This window comes from Phaseolus vulgaris, chromosome 8 (genome assembly GCF_000499845.2).
Source record: "Phaseolus vulgaris cultivar G19833 chromosome 8, P. vulgaris v2.0, whole genome shotgun sequence".
Classification (NCBI taxonomy): Eukaryota; Viridiplantae; Streptophyta; class Magnoliopsida; order Fabales; family Fabaceae; genus Phaseolus; species Phaseolus vulgaris.
In genome coordinates this window covers 35,952,356-35,961,460 of record NC_023752.2, presented here as the reverse complement: position 1 = coordinate 35,961,460, position 9,105 = coordinate 35,952,356, and the positions used below count along the sequence as shown (strand labels likewise).

Sequence of the window (9,105 nt, the reverse complement as noted above, 5' to 3'; positions counted from 1 at the left end):
GTTTGATATTGCCGAAGGTTTTGGGACGACTCTTGATGAGCGACTCGTTGAAGGGTCCCGGTGTGATTCCCTTCCTGAAAGCGTGCACCATCATGTCCTCATCCTTAGTGTGCAGCCTCACCACCTGTGCCTCGAATCGGTTGAGCTATTCCTTTAAGGACTCTCCCTGATACTGTCTTACGTCAAAGAGATCATAAGAGACTGGCGGGGGAGCCCGATTGGCTATGTACTGCTCCCTGAACAGTGTGGAAAACTGCTTAAATGATGTTACATGTCCGTCGGGGAGGCTGACGAATCAATCTAGTGTTGTGTCTGTCAGCATGCTCATGAACAACTTTCAATACACTGCATCAGAGCCCCCAGTTAGCATTATCTGTCTGTGAAAGGTCGTGAGATGAGCCTCTGGGTCCTCTACACCTGTAAAAATTTTACAAAGATTTTTTCCATTATCCCGCTACATGAAAGCAAAGTCTGATATTTCTATGTTCAAACAAGGATCAGATGAAGCCATATCTGAAACATGGGAGAGATTCAAAGTGATGCTGAGAAAATGCCCAAATCATGAATTTGAAGATAATGGGCTCAAAATACAAAAATGCTTTTAGACACTGCAGCTGGTGGTACAATGATGGTTGTTGATGTAGAACACGAAACAAATATTATTGATGCATTGGCATCAATAGACTATCAAGCCCATAATGATAGAAAGATTCAGCACAAGAAAGGGATGATGGACCGTATTACTTGAGATGCAATTCTGGCTCAAAATAAAATTCTAACACAACAGGTTGAAGGATTGACTAACAAGATGTCTAAGTTGTCGCAACAATAATAATTATTAGAATAATATGCCTTAAGGTTGGAGAAGAAATCAGAACCAAAGTTTTGGGTGGAAACAAGATGTTGGTCATCCAATAGGAAAACTTCTATTCAACAACAACCACTCCATCCTTCAATTCAGAAGTGACTAAGAAAATTTGAGGACTCCATAAAGATATTCATGCAAGCTTCTCTGGCCAATCAAAAGAATAATGAAACGACAATCATAAATTTAGAATCGTAGGTGGGACAGATTGCTAAATAGCTGGCAGAGTGACAGAGCGGTCAATTTTCAGTTAACACATAGACCAACCCCAAGGAACATTGTGTAGAATCAAGTGTGATCAAAGCTTTGAAGAATCCAAATCCTAGCGTTTGATGGAAGGCTGGAGTTGCTTGAAGTTGCTACTATGTTTTATAGTAGGATATGGGGTAGTTTATCTTTGTGATCCACTCTTTGTGGAATCTAAAGCTTAAGTGTTTTCATATCTGTTAAGTTTAAAGTGTTTTTTTCAAACAAAGTGAAAAACAACCTGTTGTTTTGTCGAAACAACCGAATGTTTTATACTTTGGTGTTTTTGAAAAGTTTGAAAACTGTTTTGGTTGGTTGACTTGCTGTCAAACGAAAACAACCGATTGATTCACTCTTTCAATCGATTGTTTGTTTGAAAACTCTAACATAATCAGTTTTGTTAGTTAAGTGAGCTTTAAATGATTTTATAACCGAATACGCTCTTGCTTTAAATGCTTTGACCATTCTTTTAATGCTATAAATAGTTTGTTTAAGTTTTATAACAAACAACAAGAAAGAAAAGCAGATTTGAGTATTTCAAAGTGCTTTCAAAGATTTGAGTTTTCACTTTTGAACTTTGGTTTATCAAGAGAGAGTGGAATAGGATTACATCTGTATTGATTTCAGTTCATTCTGTAACAACTGTAATTCGTTTTGAATACCTTTGTACATTCTGGTGTTGTAAAGCCAAGAAGGGTTGTGTGCTCTTGAGGTTGTCAAGATCAACATTCTTGGTGTGTGTGCTGAGCCAAAGGAAGTGTATTTCTTGAAGGGATCAAGGTCACTTCTTTGGTGGTGTGTGTATGTAATCTGGTTTTGATTACCTAGTGGATTCCCAGTGGTTTCTGGGAAACTGGATGTAGCTCTTGGTTTAAGAGTGAACCAGTATAAACTATTTGTGCATCTCTTTCTTCCTTAAACTCTTTAAATTCAGTTGTTGTTATTTTTTACTGGTATAAACAATCGATTGTTTCTACGAAACAACCGATTGTTTTTCTGGTGCTTTACTATTTTGAGCCTTGTTTCTTGGCTAACTGAATTCCTAATCTGGTTTCTTGCAAAGAATTTCATTCTAGCTTAAAAAGTTTGTGAAAACCCCCTTTAAACAATTCACCCCCCTCTCGTTTAAGGCCATACATTCTAACACATTGCAATGTAATTACTACTAGAAGTGGTATAGTAATAATATAGAGGATTGATGATAATTTAGTTGATGGAAGAGGCCCCAACACCAATCCTTTGAAAGGCCACCTAAATATCAAGATAAGGCAACCACTAGAGTGGTCAAAAAGGGGCCAAGAGGACACATTTTTACATTTCATAAACTCTAGTGTAGAATAGTTTTTAAAGTAGCATAGTTTAATTTCTTTTTGTAATTGTGTTGAAACATGCAAAGAGGCACCTAGAAGGCTAAATCTTAAGTTTAATTAGGATTTCCTAATTAAACTAAAGTCCAGCCCACACATAGACATCATGGAGCGTAAGTTCTAGGCCTTTCCACACATGGAAGGATTCTAGAACCTACCTCCACATGTGTTCTCTCATTTAGGCACCAACTTCATTTCATTTTGTGCACATTTGCCTTTCATTTGACTCTTCATTTCCGGCCTCCTAGTCCTATATAAGGAGAGCTTGGGTGCTGAAATTGTAAGATTATTTTGAGTAATGAAATGCTGCCAAAATGTGCCATTCTTACTCCCTTGCCTAAAATCTCTTAGGATTTAGGTCTTTAATCTTCAAACCTTTGACCTACAAAGAGAGTTGGCCGAACCTCTCTCACTCTCCTACTTCTCATGCACCTCCAAGGCTACCACAACTCTTAGGAGAGCCTTGTTCCACCAACAATCCATTGAAGCTTCCGCAAATTTCCACCTCAAAAACGCTAGGATGAAGAGCTCAAGCTATCATTACTTGTTGAGTAAGTAAGAAAAATGAGACCGAGGAAGAGAAAAATAAGATTGAGGAAGAGAAGAATAAGATAAGGAGGAAAAAGAAAAAAATAAAGAAAAACAAAAAAGTGTACATATAAAAAAGAAAAAAAAAGAGAAAAATTGAGAAACTGGAGAAGAGTTTTCCTGTTCTGGATTTACCTTATCCACATGCTTAATCAAGGAAGAATAAAGAACAACAATTTATGAAGCATTGGAAGAGATATCCCTTTTACTGAAGCATTGGAAGAGATATCGACATATAAAAAATTCATGAAGGAATTACTGAGAAAGAAGATGAGCTTCATAGATGAAGAGACTATATAGCTAAAGGTCGGTTGCAGTTCTATTATTCATAAATGTTTGCCCTTAAAATCCAAGGATCTAGAAAGTTTTATTATTCTAGTTGCCATAGGTGCTTTATCTATGGACAAGGATTTATTGGATTTGGGGGCTAGTATCAATTTAATGTCTCTGGCTATGCTGAAAAGGATAGGTGTTTTGGAGGTTAAACCCACCAGGATGACACTATAGTTAGTTGATTGATCAATCAAATATCCATATGGTGTTGTTGAAGATGTTCTTTTTAAGGTGGAAGAATTCATATTTCCTATAGATTTTGGAAGGTTGCAAAGCATGAACCAAATAGTTGTGAAACTACAACTTCAAAAGTGATTAGTAGTTGATACTCGACAAAATACTAAAACTTGGTCATCTAGTAAATTGATTTACATGCACCCCATTTATGAGTAATAATCGGTGCAAAATGTCGATTACATATAACATCGGTTGTAAAAACTGGTGTAATATGTACCAAAAAATGAATAAAATATTAAAAAATATGTACTCCAAAAGGCACATATAACACTGGTTGTGGCTCCCAACCTGATGGAGAAGGGCCAAGCTCACCACACCATGGAAGACAAGATCCAAGCCTAGACCGTCTAGAGCCATGTGGGGAGCGTCTAGACTCAAGTATGGAGCGTCTAGCACAAGATGAGGGGCGGCTATAAAAGGAGCGTCTAGGAGGAAGCCTAGACCGTCTAGGACCTATCACTAGGTCCATGGCCAAGCATCTCCACGCACAATTGGGTCAAGCAACGGATGGGAGGGAGAAGAACTTGTACATGCTACATGGAGGCCCATTAGGGGTGGCTTTGTAGTTAGTGTAGTGTTAGAAAGCATAAACTTGTCTCTTTTTGTTTTTAACCTAGCTAGCTCACGTTTTCTAGAAGATTCTCACTAGGAATGGCCATGTGCTCCATGTGCCATGTGCCTTCACATTTCCATTTCATTTTGCTTGCATTTCATCTTCACTTAGCTTAGCATTTACAGCCTCCTTAGCCTATAAAAGGAGAAGCCCATCACTTGTATTTTCAAGATTAATGAGAGTAATGTTATGCTACCCATATTGTGCCATACATTGCCTTTGCCTAGTTTCTAGGTCCTAATCTTCTCTTCACCATTTACCAAGAGGGCTGGCCGAACCTCCCTTTTTCCATACATTTCATGCACCTTCAAGATCACCATAACTCCTAGGAGGATCTTGCCCACTTTCACCATAGCTTCCGCACCATATTCCCATACATCCAAGAAGAGCTCCATGACAATGCCATCATTTGGTATCATGAGCATAGGTTCTTCAAAGATGAGTAGTTCTTGGTCATTTTCATTTTGAGTTCTTCTTATTTCCTTGTTGTTCTTTACATTCCATATTGTCTTGCTGTTTTTTAATTTTTGCTTTGAATTGGTGTGTTGTTTAGAAATTCCAATCGGTGCATCTTGTTCAATTGATCTTGAGCAATCCTTGTGCAATTTTTGGTAGGATTCCATACACTTTGTGTTGCTGTTTTTTATTTTAGGTATTTGAGTCCTTATTGCAATTTTATTTGGTTCATTTTATGCTCTTTGAGTCTTTTAATTTCTGAATCTATATGTGTTTTGTCTAGTCATGTTTTTCCAAAATGTCATCAAATCATAGTAGTACTTTGTTTGGCTTATTTTTTTCTTGATTTTGGTCTAAATGTTAGTTTTGAATCTGCTGTGTTTTTGATCCTTTGGTGCCTTTTATTTTTAGCTTGAGTTCATATTTGTGTTTAGATCTACACAAATTCCTTTTCACCAATTCCATTGTGTTTTTCTTTTGGTATATTTGGTATTCTTAGGATCCATTTTGTGTGCCTACCTTTCTTTGAGTACCTTTATTTGCTTGTCTAATATTTCTTTGGAACTCTTTCTAGTTGTCACAATTTAATTCCATTTGTGTGGTACTGTTTTTCCAATTAATTTGTTTCTTGCTTTAATTCTTTGGCCACTAAATTTGGTGCTAGATTGTTTCTCAATTGGTGCTTATTTGAGTGGAAATTTGACTTGAGTGAGATCTAGCTTGCTTGATAGGTGCTGGATTGGAGAATTAATTCCCTAATTGTAAGAGGAACAAAGGCAAGGGCAGAAAACAAATACCTACCAAAAACACCACAAACATTGGAAGGCCCAACCAAGAAAAGACAACCAAGGAAGTGCCAATAGCAAAAAAAAAAGAGATCAACAAAGGGAGTTTTCTTTATTCTTTGCAACTTAACTTTTGTTAATTACTTCTTTAATTACGTGATTAGACGGTGAGTGTGTCTTCAAGGGCTCCAAGTGTCCAAGAAGCCTCACCTAGGACCGACTAGTGTAGAATTATCTAGTTTAGAAATTGTTAATTGTTTTAATTGCATCTCTTTGCTTAATTAGTTACGTTTTTCAATTGTGTTGCTTTGATTAAGCTTTGTTAATTCTTGATTGGTTAATTAGCTAGTTTGCATTGTTTTCTTGCATTAAAATATGATTTCTCCAACTTAATTGTGTCTTAAGTGGTTTACTAAGAGAAAGCTTTGTGTGAAGACATTGAGGGATAGTTTTTGGCTAAGGCAAAGGCTTGGTATTTAAGTAGTCCACTGTGACTCACCTCCCTTACCTGGAAGACTACCTTCTTTGACTTTCCTAAATTTTCTCAAGGTAAAATACTTGTATACACAAAGCTTTAGTCATGTCTTCTTCTTCTCATTCTGCAAAGTCTATTGAAAGTGAAGTAAAATCTATAAAAACTCTTTTGAAAGAAGTTTCACAAGCTGTGCAAATGATTTCATTTAGACAATTGGAGAATGAGACTAAAATCAATGAGTTGACTAAAGCCCAATAAGAGAAGTCACAAAAATCAAAAAAATCTCATACTCATGCCTCCCATTCTAAAAGTAATGAGTCTCTAGGGGAGGGAAGCCTTAGAATCAATGACTATTACCAACCACCCCCTAGAAGAAATAGGCAAAGGGAGCAAGAGGGGCCAAGGGAGGTTAGAGTAGACCTACCTCACTTCCATGGTAAGGAGAATGTAGAAATCTACCTAGATTGGGAGATGAAAGTAGAGCAACTTTTTGCTTGCCATAGGGTGAGTGAAGAATGCAAGGTACCCTTAGCCGCCCTTAGCTTCCAAGGGAACGCCATGTATTGGTTGACCTCTCTCGAAAGAGAAAGACGTCTTCATAGGGAACCTCCCATTACGTATTGGAATGACCTTAGGGGAGCCCTAAGACGTCGACATATATCCTCATACTACCATAGGGAGTTAATGGACAAGCTCCAAAGACTCCAACAAAAAAATATGAGTGTAGAGGAGTATAGCCAAAAAATGGAGCTCTACATGATGAGAGCATCCATCAGGGAAGAAGAGGACACCACCATAGCTAGGTTCCTTAGTGGCCTTTCTCTTGAGATAAGAGATAGGGTAGAACTCCTTCCCTACCAAGACTTGAATGACTTGGTTCAACTTTGCATTAAAGTTGAACAACAAATTTTGCGCAAAACTTCAAGTCAAAGGGTGAGTTTCTACTCTAGCTTTTATCCCAAGAAAGAATATAGAATGGAGGGTAGCACATCAAGAGAAAAATCAAAAGAAACTACCAAACCCTTAGTGAAAGAAACCTCCACCCCACCCATCCGAGCTAGAGATGTTAAGTGCTTTAAGTGCTATGGTAGAGGGCATGTGCAAGCACAATGCCCAAACCAAAGGACTTTGTTTTTAAAGGGTGTAGATGAATACACTAGTGGCGAGGATGAGCCTAGTGAGAGAGAGGAAGGGGAAGAGGATGAGAGGGTAGCTCCATTAGAGGGAGAGTTGCTAATGATTAGGAGAACCCTCAACAATCACCCTAGCACATCCATGGAAACACAAAGGGAGAACATATATTCATACAAGATGCAATGTTTTAGAAAATATATGTTCCCTCATTTTGGATAGTGGATCTAGTTGTAATTGTTGTAGTGCTAGAATGGTTGATAAGCTTAATCTACAAGTAGTTCCTCACTCAAAACCTTACAAACTACAATGGATTAATGAAAATGGGGAACTAAGTGTAGATAAGCAAGTGGAAATCAAGTTTTCCATAGGGAACTACAAAGACAAAGTTTTATGTGATGTAGTGCCTATGGAAGCTTGCCACATCTTATTAGGGAGACCATCGCAATTTGACAACAAAACCTTGGATGATGGTCTCACTAACGAGATTTCCTTCACCCACAAGCATAAGAAATTTGTACTTAGTCCTTTACCACACTCTCAAGTGGTGAAAGACCAAATACAAATGAAACATAAGAGGGATGAGGAAAAAAAAAATAGTGCTAGAAAAAGAGAAAATCCTTAGGGATAGAAAGGCGTGGGAGAAGAGTGTTCCTTCCCACAAGGTTGCTCAACAAGAAAAACCTTTTGAAAATGTTTTGGAAAATTTGCTTCTTGTTGAACAACCAAGCCTAGTCTTTTGTAAAGGAACACTTACATGCACTGCCACAAGTAATGAACTCATGAGTCTACCTCCTCAAATAGAAAACCATTTAAGTGAATTTGAAGATATATTCTCTAATGAGGGACCCATTGGACTCCCTCCCATTAGAGGTATAGAACATCAAATTGACTTCATTCCGGGGGCAAGCCTACCAAATAGGCCCGCTTATAGAACAAACCCCGAGGAAACCAAAGAGATAGAGTCACAAGTTCAAGACTTGATGGAGAAGGGTTGGGTTCAAAAGAGCCTAAGCCCTTGTGCTGTACCTGTCTTGTTAGTGCCCAAAAAAGATGGAAAATGGCGCATGTGTTGTGATTGTAGAGCAATCAACAACATCACCATCAAGTATAGGCATCCAATCCCAAGGCCTGATGACATGCTTGATGAACTACATGGGTCAACCATATTCTCTAAAATTGACCTTAAAAGTGGATATCACCAAATTCGAATCAAAGAGGGTGATGAGTGGAAAACCGCTTTTAAGACCAAGTTTGGATTATATGAGTGGTTGGTGATGCCCTTTGGGCTCACTAATGCCCCTAGTACATTCATGAGGCTCATGAATCACACCTTGAGAGATTGCATAGGTAAATATGTAGTAGTTTATTTTGATGATATCTTAGTGTATAGCAAGACCCTAAAAGACCATCTAAGGAACCTTAGGGAAGTTCTTCTAGTGCTTAGGAAAAATAGTCTTTCTGCCAATAGGGATAAGTGCACATTTTGTGTAGATAGTGTAGTTTTTTAGGTTTCATAGTTAACCAAAAGGGGGTGCATGTTGACCCCGAGAAAATCAAAGCCATCCGAGAGTGGCCCACTCCACAAAATGTAAGTGATGTAAGGAGTTTTCATGGGTTAGCTAGCTTCTATAGAAGGTTTGTGCCTAATTTTTCAAGCCTAGCTTCTCCTTTGAATGAACTTGTAAAAAAAGATGTTGCATTTTGTTGGAATGATAAGCATGAGCAAGCCTTCCAAAGGCTAAAAGCTCAACTCACCAATGCACCAATTCTATCTCTTCCAAATTTTTCCAAAACTTTTGAGATAGAATGTGATGCATCGGAAGTAGGCATAGGTGCGGTTTTGTTGCAAGGTGGACACCCCATTGCTTATTTTAGTGAAAAACTCCATGGTGCCACCCTCAACTATCCCACCTATGACAAAGAGCTTTATGCTCTTGTGCGAGCCCTAAAGACTTGGGAACACTACCTTGTGTCCAAAGAATTTGTCATCCATAGTGATCACGAGT

General features: G+C 38.1%; 1 pseudogene; it reads right to left on the bottom strand.

Moving 5' to 3' along the window:
• Positions 1-461: 461 nt before the first annotated feature.
• LOC137827397 (small nucleolar RNA R71) lies at positions 462-568 on the bottom strand (annotated as a pseudogene).
• Between the last annotated feature and the right edge of the window lie 8,537 nt (positions 569-9,105).